The 12,500-nt window shown below is 37.3% G+C and overlaps 1 protein-coding gene across 3 annotated transcripts in view; it reads right to left on the bottom strand.

Annotated features, from left to right (window-relative positions):
- The window catches only part of LOC115214963 (sushi, von Willebrand factor type A, EGF and pentraxin domain-containing protein 1), a 226,501-nt gene that overhangs the window by 211,483 nt on the left and 2,518 nt on the right, over positions 1-12,500 (bottom strand). The gene's annotated exons all lie outside the window — the stretch shown is intronic.

The following is a 12,500-nucleotide window of genomic DNA, read 5'->3' as shown; positions in this document are numbered from 1 at the left end:
TGTGTATTCATATATATATATATATACACATGCACATATATATATATACATACATGTATACGTACTCACACATATAGTCTATTAAATGAATATATTCTACTATGAGTATTTAAATGGGGTTTTCTGGAAGTGGGCATCCAAATTTGCTTATGTGTGGGCAGGGTATATGTGGTGTGTGTGTGTGTGTGTGTGTGCACATTGATATACATGCAGGCGCTGGTGCGATGGAAGTGGGTGCGTATGTGTGGGAAATGTTTTTCTTTAAATCACATTCAATATGAATGTTAAAGGCACCATTGCATTCCAAGTTTAAACTTTATAAATAATTTTTTTGTATTTTTCTTATTAATTCTTCATTGTTTAGTTTCAAACAATTATATATCTGACACAAAACTATGTTGTCTATTTGGAATGGTAAAAAAAAAAATAGGTTATGTGAAATACATACTACGTTCCAAGTACGTTAGAATGTCAAAGAACTGCTATAGTAATAACTGGGGATTGAATCTGAATCTCAAGGTCCGGAGTATTCTACAGCCGGCAAAGGGTTGCTTTAGAATTTTCTACAAACTGTTTGCAATTACTTATCTACATTATACTTTGAGAGAACAATGGGCTACTGTGGTAGCCAGCTTCAACAAGTCTCAGACAGTCCCAGACTGTCCCTGACTGACTACAATAAGGGGAATCATTTTAAGTAACAACAATAAAAGCAGTTCCCTAAAACAACAGATGGAGAGAAGGGATGATTCCTTCTGTGAGATAATTCTGTCAATTGTGTGTGTGTGTGTGTGTGTGTGTGTGTGTGTGTGTGTGTGTGCCTCTCTCTCTCAATCTTTAAAACAACAGTAGAGGGAGGGGAGGACTAAGTTGTTCTATGAGATAGATTTGACAACTGTGGGCCTCTCTCACTCTTTCTCTTTCTCTCTCCCCCCTCTCTCTCTCTCTCTCTCTCTCTCTCTCTCTCTCTCTCTCTCTCTCTCTCTCTCTCTCTCTCTCTCTCTCGCCTTCTGTTGACAAACATCCAACAGATATGGAAATACAGATATGTGGTGAATACTGCAAATCATGTGTGTATATTTACACGTGTGTGTGTGTGTAAGTGTGTACATGAGTGTATATGTATGTATGTGTGTATATACATTTGTATGTGTGAATGTATATATGTACGTGTTTTTATGCTTGTATGTATAGAAACAGCTGTATGCATGCATGTATGTATATTGTCTCTTCTATTTTTAACCCTTTAGCATTTAAACTGGCCGTATCCGGCCCAAATTTTCTACTTCTTTTATGTTCAAACCATCTAGATCTGGCTTCTCACTCATATCCTACAATGACATCCTCAAAATAAACATTCACTTCATCAAGTTCTCAGAGCTACAAGATAATGCTGGATTAATTCAAAACAATGTGAATGAAAAAGCATTATATTTGACAGAGTAATCTGAACGCTAAAGGGTTAAAATTATTTTTAAAGATACAAGGCTCCGTCTCTCTGATGTAGTTAACACAGACAAATTCATATTTGGAATTTGAGAAAAGTCTTGCATATTTTTACTGTTCCACTCACAGATTGCACTTGTAATGTACGAATTAACTGGTCAATTTCTCCTGATGAAAATTACTAACAAAACCTAATGCCCCAATTATTATTGGTATGAATATGAATTTGTAGTCTGGATATAGAAGCTAGAGGTTTCAAAGCAGCTGTCCAGAGATATCCTCTTTTACTTTGATTTTCAAAGAAATATTTATATCCACAGGACAGCTAACCTCTAAGATGGTACATACCTTTGCCCCTATGTTCCAAACAACAATATCCAACCTGTTATGCTTACATTTGACAGAAGTTTTGGTGGTAATATTCCACCAATATTCCTTGAGTTGGTGTTTATGAATGTATTCCATAACAGAGCGATTTTCTAAGTTTATTTCGAGACAGTCTTTTTTTGCAGATGGCATTGTCAATTAATTTAGTAACAACATCGTGCCGCATAGGGAGGTAGTACCGTGACGACATTTTAGGACAGCTGCTAATCACATGAATGATGTCTTCCACAGAAACATGACACAGCCTACACATGCAGTTGCACCTTGGGGTTACAAGAGCATTACTGTCTCTTTTGTTTACCAGGTACTTTGTGGAAATCTCCTGTTCCTGGATTGCAAATGCATAACCTTCAAAGTGTGATGTGATGTAGTAGTCTTGTAACCAAGAGAGGCTGTGCTTCATGTCAATTCTGCTGACTTCTTCAAGTTTCTGGGCAACATACCCATGCATAGGTTTTCTTTTTGTATGCTGGGTGCTTCCATCCAGGCCTTCTCTGAGGTAAGAGAGCTCAGCTGTTTTGGGCTCTCTGGAAGAGAGTGCTTCTAGAGGAGCTCACTGCCAACTCGTACAATGTTGCTCACTTCACTTTTCGGCTGAGTGATAACATATGGCATTTGAAGGCCGTCTGCACTGATATCAGGCCTCTACTACCTTCATTTCTTCTTATGTAGAGCCTGTCAACTGTTTCTGTGAAAGTTCCCAGTTGTTGTCAGGATTTGCGTGTTTTGAAATCTATGGAGTGGCTTTCCTCTACAGACCATTCAAGTATCCCAAATGTTGAGATCAGTTCTAGTATTGCAAATGCATTGTGGGATATTGTTTTGTTGTAAAAGGAGAGTTCCGACTGCCATATTTTCCTAAGTCTGGTGTAATATTCTCGGGTCTCTCTATCTTTATTCACACTACCTTCATATGATACATTTTCATCTATGCCTAGGTACTTGTAAAATTCTTTGTGTGGAATGGGAGAGATAGAAAGACCTTTGATGCACAGGTTTTGGGTCTGGGGGACTGACTTTCCTTGTTCTATAACCAAATATGAACATTTCTTTTGGCCAAATTCCATGCCTATATCAGCTGAAAATATTGTTATTAATTTCAGTTGTTTTTTGGCATTGTTAACACTTTTAGCATAAATCTTCAAGTCATTTACAAAGAGATTATGAGTTACATTGATATTTCTTGCTGTTGAAGATCCAAGCATGTAACCATTTGTTTTCTGCAGTAGGAATGATAATGGATTCAGTGCCAAAATGAAAAGAAGTACAGAAAGGTTATTTCCCTGGAATATTCCCTTTGTAATGTCTGTACTATGAGAAACAATTATTCTGTTCTCAGTTGTAATGGTAAGAATTGTTGTTCATGTCTTTGTGAATCTCTCTATAGCAGCATTGCAGCTCATCTTCGTTTATAAAGAGATAGTCTGTCTAAAATTGTAATTTTTTTCCTTTAAGAAAAAAATCAAGTACTGTGATTCAAAAAATATCTCATAAAAATATAGGGAGAATTACTTTCTTTCAGTCTACGGGACTTGAAAATATTAATGACTAAGGGAAGAAAAAAAGAAAGTAAAGAAAACGGACAGACAGCAGTAGCTACCAAGGACTCTTTGAAGTGTCAACATTTTCAATTCCATTTTTTTTCTTCTTCTTAAAAGGGAAAATGACTATCTTATTTATAAACTTAATCATCTTAATCAAATGGCAGGAAAACAGACACACTTTGAGTTTTAGTATAAGACAGACAGACAGATATATAGATAGTTATAAGTTGTTTGCCAAAACTACAAAATGATTGTAGCGTCAGGCAAAGTTACACCAACAATAACCTGTCAGACAGTGTCTGACAAGCCATTGCCAGCAAGACTTCAAAGTTACTGTCATCTGTAATTCTGTCTAATAAAATTCAGACACTTCATATATTTAGTCTTTTTTCTGTGAATGTGCTATAAAGTGGATCCTTGTCCACTTATGTGTTGTTGTTGGCACTGTAATATTCTTGTTGCCGCTATTATGTTGTGGCAGTATTCCGTGTCTTATTATCTTTGACTCGTCAAGCATGTTATTGCTGATAGCTCCATAAGACAGCGACTTTTGTAACGTCTATCTTGATGGCAACTCGAACTCGTATATATCACATAACTAGCACTGACTCCAACTGAGAACTCATACAACGACTTTACTACTACTGACCTCCTACAACAACTGACTGGCTATCTTCGTAGTGGCTGTATCATACCACTTTCTCACATGGGAAGGAGTGTACCATTTTCACTACATCTATCCTTTTAGTTTTAGTTTTCTTTGGAAAGCAAGTAATTTTCTTTTATTTTATTCATCGCTCCTCTCTTTTAGCGTTTTCCCCCAACTTAATTTTTTTTCCTTCTTGACATCTATTTGTAGGAACTCAGTGTTCTTCCTTTTTCTTCCACTTGTACGTGTGTTGGTACCTGGAATGTGTCACACAGCCATTCTTTCGTTTCTTCCAATTTTTCTGGTTCATTTTTTAGGAATCTCTTCTTCAATTAGTTTCTGCATCTTTTTTCAATACATTTTCTGCTTTTAATTCTTCCCAGTCTTGTTTGCCATTTTATATGGCCTAATGTATACGTTATCACCAGTTTTGAAAAATTCCTGGTACTTTTTCTTTCCTCGCCAGGTAACAGTTTATCAAAAACTGATTTCACCTTCCTCACAAATAGTTCAGCTGGTGAGCTTCCTGCTGCTGTATTGGGGTTCAGTGTCACCCTGTATACCCTTAGGAATTGCTGCAGAGCAATTTCATCTGTATCTTCCTTCTTTGCTTTTCTGAAAGCTCTTTTAAAGGTGTCCGCAAAATGCTCTACCTGACCATTTGATCTGGGATGATAAGGTACCATCATTTTATGTTCTACCATGAACATTTCGCAGAATTTTCTGAAATAACTGGACACAAGTTGTGTCCTGTTATCAGATACAATCATGTCTGGGATGTCAAATCTTGTGAATAATTTGTACAAAAGATTTATTACCATTGTGGCAGTTAGTCTTTCATACTTAACAATTTCCAGTCATTTTGTAAAACTGTCAACTACTACTAAATAGTAAATAACCAAATAATGGACCTGCAAAATCGATGTGTAGTCTTGTCCATGGATTTTTTACTTCTGGCCATGACTCCCATTTTTGACTAGGCAATTTCACTGCCAAAGCAGATCCTCTGCAGCCTTTTACTACGTTTTCAACTTCCTTGTCCATCTACAGCCAATACACATAAGTGCTTTCATCCTTGCGATCCCCGGATGTCCAATATGGAATTATTTCAACATCTTTTTTTGTAATTTCAGGCATCACTACCTTTTCGCCATACATCAGCATGCCATCGCATGTTGAATATAGGTTTACATCTTGTTTTTCCTTACACAACCTTTTTACATTTTCTTTCGCTGACCATAGAGATTTTTTCAATTAATGAACTTGCCTTTTGACGCATGTCGCTTTGTCTCCTCCAGAGTTATTGGTAACTGTCATACTGTTTCACATAATGTTTTTAATTTCCACTTCAGCTCTTAGGGCTGCAGTTACTCTATCCTCAAATGATTCACCATATCTGGGTATTACCCTGGATAGGTCGTCAGCATGTCCTAGCTTTTTCGAAGGTAAATATTCCATTGCGTAGTTGTAGTTTAATAGAATGGTGCCCCATCGCTGCATCCTATTTGTTGTATGTACTGGGATTACTTTCTTGGATCCATAAATTGTTAGCAATGAGTGATGGCCCATTTATAGTCTAAACCGTTTACTATGTATAAACCTATGGAACATTTTTATGCCAAATATAATCACCAATGTTTCTTCTTCAATTTGGCTATACTTTTTTTCTGCTGGCAATAGCTTCCTTGCCTGCCATCTTCACATTTATGTAGGAATATGGCACCTACCCTGTGCTCACTAGTATTTGTTGCCAGTATCGTTTCCAACTTTGGATCAAAGTGTGTAAGCGACAAGTCTGAAATTAACATGCTTTTTAGTTCCTCAAATGCCTTCTGGCATTTTTCTGACCAAAACCATTTGGCATCCCTTTTTAACAGCTCATTTAGTGGAGCCCTTGTGTTGTGTATGTTCGGGATATATACTTGATAATAGTTTACCACGCCTAAAAATGCTTTTAACAATTTAACATTCACTGGTGGAGGCATATTTCATATTGCCATTGCCTTGATGGGTCTGGCCTTTGTCCCCTTTTGTCAATTATTTGATCCAAATATTTAACATTTATAAAAAATTAACACTTCTTCTCTGTTAGTCTAAACTCATATTCATTTGTTTTTCTGAATAGTTTTTTAATATGTTCAAAGTGTTGCTCCATTGACTCACTCTTTATCAAAATATCATTAAGATAAGCGATAGCAAAGTCGCAATCATTTAACATTGTGTCCATCACTTGTTGGAATATGGCTGGTGCCACTTTTACTCCAAAAAGAAGCTACTTGAATTTATACAATCTATGGTGAGTATTGAGTGTTAAAAGGTGTGCACAATCTTCCTCTACTTGTGTCTGCAGATAGGCCTCCAAGAGGTCTACAAGAAAATGCTTCCTCCATTTAGTTTTGAGAACACAATTCTTCTGGGCTCGGTAATGGATAGTTCAAGTAAACAGTCATTTCGATCTTATGACAAACTGAATGTTTCACACATTTTCACAGTACCTTTGATAGCTTTGATAGAATTTTTTTAGATTAAGCGTGTTCATTTTGGTTTTGTGAAACCCAGCTTCTCAAGGTTGGTACTAAGGCATTTAGTCACGTAGTCAAATGTTCCAGTAATTATTGGTAGAAATCTAAAGTTATAATCCAGATAGAATGACTGCAAGTTTATTATTAGCTTAACATAGATATTTTTTTTTTCACTATCTTTAAGATTACGTTGACTCCTGCTGGGAAACTGATTTCAACTACTGTGCACAGTTTCTTTTCTTTGCCCCATATCATTATATCTTCTCTGCTGTGCTTGCATTTTATTGAATTCTTGACAAGGATATTTCATCAGTATTCTTTCAAATTATGTCTGGTTATTTTTTTTTTATAGATATGATTTTGTCTTAAACAAGGCAAAGTCTACTGTAGCATAAGGGACAAAAAGAAGGGGTCTACAAATTCAAAATTCAAAAGCTTAAATAACTGAATTTCATAGACCAGTGAATAACATGCTAATAGTAGTGGGTTATAGAGAATAGCAGTTCAAGGAAAGGACTTGTGACCAACAAAAAGCTCAACAGAGAAATGATGCACCTGGGAAGAGAATTGGATGGCCGGTTTAGAACAGAGGGTTCTAGACTAAAAAGTTCATCGGAACAATGACTGTTGAAATACTTATAGAAAAGACACAATGAAGATACATTCTCATGATGAGCCAAAGACTCATAGTAGAAAGCACAGGCTCCACCATATCAACAACTTGTTCTGAATTTGATCAAGCAAGGTAAGACATTCAGAGGAGGCATCGGCCCAAAGAATCCTGTCACATAACTCTAGCTTCTTATATTTGTCTTCTCAGGATTATCCTTTCTCTGAATTTCATTCAACAGATGTTTGTGTAGTATACTTAAAATTAGATGGCCCGAACACATAAGCAATATGGAGCTACAGCAAAGAACAAATGAAGTTTCAATTAGGGAGTAAATATTTAAGAAAAAGTGGAAGTGGATTGGTAGCACAATTAGAAAAGACACACCAAATGTAGTGAAAAGTGCTTTAGAGTGGAAACCGGATGGATATAGAAGGAGAGGTAGGCCTAAGAACTCGTGGCGGAGATCGACACAAAAGGAATTAGAGGAAGGGGGACATTCATGGAAGAGTATAAGTACAGAAGCAAAAAATTATGCGACATGGAATTCAACTATAAGTGGCTTATACTCCGCATTGGAGGGTTAAAGGCATAAAGAAGAAAGAAGAATATTCTAGCCAATGACATTATATTTCATGACAAAGTAATACTGTGAGGAGATTTTGGAGCAGCTACTTGTGATGTGGCTGAAATTGGATTGCATTTGATTACCCATGTTCAGTTTACTGCAGGACAAGGGCCTCAGCATGTTCTCTCCAACCAATCATGGCCAGATGTGGAGGCTGTGAATTTGGGCTTGAGGCCATACTAGTTTGATGAGCTTACTGTGCCACACTGGCTTGGTAGAGGAATGCAGTTTTTATACTCATACCCAGTAGAAGTTAAGTCGATTACATCAACTCCAGTATTCAGCTGGTACTTATTCTATCAACCCCAAAAGGATGTAAGGTAAAGTTGACCTCGGCAGAATTTGAACTTAGAATATAAAGAAAGACAGAATACCAGTAAGCAATTTGCCCAGTGTGCTGACAAAATTCTGCCAGCTCACCACCTTGGGTGAAATAGTCAATGTTAATTCCACAAAACTTACATTAGTTATTACATCAAGGTGGTTTTCCTGTGTCCCTATCTTTTTTTGTGCATGAAGTATCTTGAGGTTATTTTCTGTTCCTGTATGACAAAAATATACCCTCCAATGTGACATCGATATGAAATCTTTTATCTTGTGAAATCTTTTATGCCTGTGAAATCTTTTATCCCTGCCATAAGGCTTCATTTCCACACATGCCAGCTTAATATAATTCATCCTTAGTCGAAAGACACCTGTTGTTATGTCCTGTTATTATTTTTATTGTATTTGTGTAACATTGTCCCTTTTTTTTCCGTTCTTGTTTTTGTATACATTCGCTGCTTTCTTCTAAGGAATCTAATGCTCTTAGCTTAGTTTTTCCTTGGGGCTGGCCAGATTGGAGCAATCTCAAGTACAATCAGCTGAAATTGTGAAGATAATCTGGTACTTGACTGAGGAAAGAAAACTTCGAATGACCCGTCCTTGTTTTCTTTGTATCGTCTATCTGGATGTTTTGTTGTTCCATTTTTGTATCACCTAATTGTCCGGATGTTTTTCGTTCTTGTCCCATTTTGTATTTTATATATATATATATATATATATATATATACACATAAACATATACATATATATATATATGCACACACACACACAGATTTGTAATAATGAAGTCAAATTAAATACTGATATTTTGAAATAATTTAATGTGTTATGTTTGTGGCTTGAGTAATATTTAAGAAATGCATCCATTACATAAACTTTTGAGGAAGGCTTATATAACTGATGCATTTATTATTATACAGGGTTATTCAAAACAAATGAACTGATTTCATTACACAATATTTTAATAAGGAAGAGCAATAGAAAGCTCCAACTAAGTCACAAGTATTTACTCACAATCAACTTTTATTTCCTGTCTTACAAGTGTTCAATGTGGCCACCACCTGCAGCACGGGCAATATCAATGCAATAAGAAAATTCCTCCTAGACGAGTATCAGCATATGTTCCACCACTACCCACTAACCTCGATGACCTTAAACATCAAATAACAAAAGCAATAAACTCAATGGATTATGATATGCTGATACTTGTCTGGGAGGAATTCTTTTATTGCATTGATGTTGCCCGTGCAGCAAGTGGTAGCCACATTGAACACTTGTAAGAGAGGAAATAAAAGGTGAGTGTGAGTAAATACTTGTGACTTAGCTGGAGATTTCTATTGCTTTTTCTTATTGCATAGTGAAATCGGTTCATTCTTTTTGAATAATCCTGTACATTGTAGTTAAGAAAGCCATGCCGGTGACACGTAAAAAGCACCATCTGAACATGGCAGATGCCAACGCCACCTGACTGGCGTCCGTGTCAGTGACACATAAAAGCACCAACCGATCATGGCCGTTTTCCAGCCTCCCCTGGCCCCTGTGCCGGTGGCACGTAAAAAACACCCACTACACTCACGGAGTGGTTGGCATTAGGAAGGGCACCCAGCTGTAGAAACACTGTCAGATCAGACTGGAGCCTGGTGCAGCCTCCATGGCTTCCAAGACCCCAGTTGAACCGTCCAACCCATGCTAGCATGGAAAAGGGACATTAAATGATGATTACTCAATCCAGAAAGATAACTTATTAAATATTTACAAAATATCAGTATTTACTTTGACTTCTTTATTACTACTAATATTAGTCAGTGCCAGTACAAACTAGCCAGTCCAGACCCCACTTATGCAGATATTCTAACGATTCAGAGTAGTTTATTATATTTGACTTGAGTTGAAAATTCTGGTACTGTGCCTGGCGCAGCTCTCTAGTTTACAGTCCCAGTCAAACTGGTTAACCTATGACAGCATGAAAAACAGACACTAAATGATGACGATGATAACTACCTTGAGAACCTTTTTGAGCTCCATGTGTCTAACACACGTGGGCATGCCTACAAAGTCAGAAAACAGCACAGCTCCCATGACTTTTGGAAACATTTTTTCACACTCTGAGTTGTTGAAGCATGGAACAAAGAACCAGCATCAGTTGTTAGTCACTGAGATATTGCATCCTTTAAAACTTCCATGCTTCCTGAAATTCACCAACACTACACCTGATATCCCCACCTCCATATACATGCACACATATATCATGACTCATACACTGTTCGCTTTCCTGACTTTCATACTATACATGCATCTAAGCACTATACACAATAATTTCATTATTATATATTATTATTATAACATTCAAGTGAGGTTGTTGCCAGTGCCGCTGGACTGGCTCCTGTGCAGGTGGCACATAAAAAGCACCATTTGAGTGTGGCCATTGCCAGTCCGCCTGACTGGCCCTCGTGCTGGTGGCACATAAAAGCACCCACTACACTCTCGGAGTGGTTGGCGTTAGGAAGGGCATCCAGCTGTAGAAACTCTGCCAGATCAGATTGGAGTCTGATGCAGCAATCTGGTTTGCCATACCTCAGTCAAATCGTCCAACCCATGCTAGTATGGAAAGCGGACATTAAACGATGATGATTATTATTTTTATGATGAGATGATGATGCCAGAGATGTACTTGCATGGCAAGTGTTTTGATCTAAGACTTTGTGTTACAACTAAAGTGGCTGCAGCATGGAAGACACAAGCTAGTCATTCAAAAGCACGCAAATATAGTTAACTTCTCTGTAACATTTATTGTTTGTAATATGGTGTCAAAATTTTCATTGCTCCAAGCTACAACCTGGTCATTGGCAACATTAATGCACTGCAGTGCGAAAGTAATTTGCAGTTTGGAGTGACAAAAGTTTTGACACCATATTACAAACAATAAATACTTTAGGAAAATTAACAATATTCCTGTGTTTTTGAAAGGCTAACATGTGTTATCCGTGTTGCAACTATTGTGTGTGTGTGTGTGTGTTTGTGTGTGTGTGTGCGCGCACGCGTGTGTATGTGTGTGTGTGTGTGGTGTGTGAGTGTGTGTGTATCTCATGTCATGAGACAAATTTTCGACTTCACTTCTAATATATATGTATGCATATGTGTGTGTGTATATATATTGGTATGCTTGTTCCCAAACAACACTCCTTTTAGTGCCGTTGACATTGCCAGATTGAATGGTACTGCATGGGTGTCAAAACCAAATGATATCCATGGAGCAGCTGATCATGGAGGTATGTTGGATTGTCAGAATGGCTGTTTTTGTATATATGGAATGGTGTTATCACGCATCCTTTTGATATATATATATATATATATATATATATTAAAAATAATTAAAGTTTATGTTTGGTCATAGAGTGACCAGTGGTTTAGCACCCACAAAGACCTTAACCTCATGGATGTCTCACTAGGCTCTAGAATCAATATAAATATATATATTTATGGGATGTGGTGAAGCATGACCTTTGAACGTTGGACCTCACTAAGGCGATGATAAGTAATCGAGACCTTTGGAGATATGCTGTGATTGAGAAGACCCAGCAAGCTAAGTGAGATCATAACCGTGGCCTATGCCAGTGCAGCATAACCAGCCCATTTAAGAGTACCCTTCACTCATTGGGCAATAAACTGTGCTTGTGAAGACCTGTTGAAGCAAGTGAAGTTGTTGTCATGGCCGATGACGACAGTACCCATGCCAGTGGCCCGTAAAAAGCACCACTCGAGCATGATCAATGCCAGTGCTGGCTGACTGGTCCCGTACTGGTGGCACTTAAAAAGCACCATTCAAGTGTGGTCATTGCCAGTACTGGCTGACTGGCCCACTTGCCAGTGGCATGTAAAATGTGCCCACTACACTCTTGGAGTGGTTAACGTTAGGAAGGGCATCCAACTGTAGAAACATTCCCAGATCGGATTTGGGGCCTGGTTCAACCTTCTGGCTTGCCAGCCCTCAGGCAAACCGTCCAACCCATGCCAGCATGGAAAGTGGACGTTAAACGATGATGATGATGCATGTATGTATATATATATATATATATTTATATATATGCACAAACACATATATATGCATATTTGTTTGTGCATACAACAGTAATAAATATATACCAGATATTGTGAAATGATACTGATAAATATTACACTTTATAAATATATATACATACATACATATATATATATATATATATGAGCATCCAATAATACTATATTTGTTCCACGTCCTTGCATTGTTGTGTTTTCTCTTTGTGTTTTCATGTTTGGATTAACTTTATATATATATATATATAAGATATAAAGATATTATTATAGATGATATCCACTCCATCTAAATTCAGGATCAGATACTGCAATAGTA

The sequence above is a fragment of the Octopus sinensis genome, linkage group LG1 (genome assembly GCF_006345805.1).
Source record: "Octopus sinensis linkage group LG1, ASM634580v1, whole genome shotgun sequence".
NCBI classification, from domain to species: Eukaryota; Metazoa; Mollusca; class Cephalopoda; order Octopoda; family Octopodidae; genus Octopus; species Octopus sinensis.
Note: the sequence above shows the minus strand (reverse complement) of the source record. Positions and strands in the feature narration are given on the sequence as shown.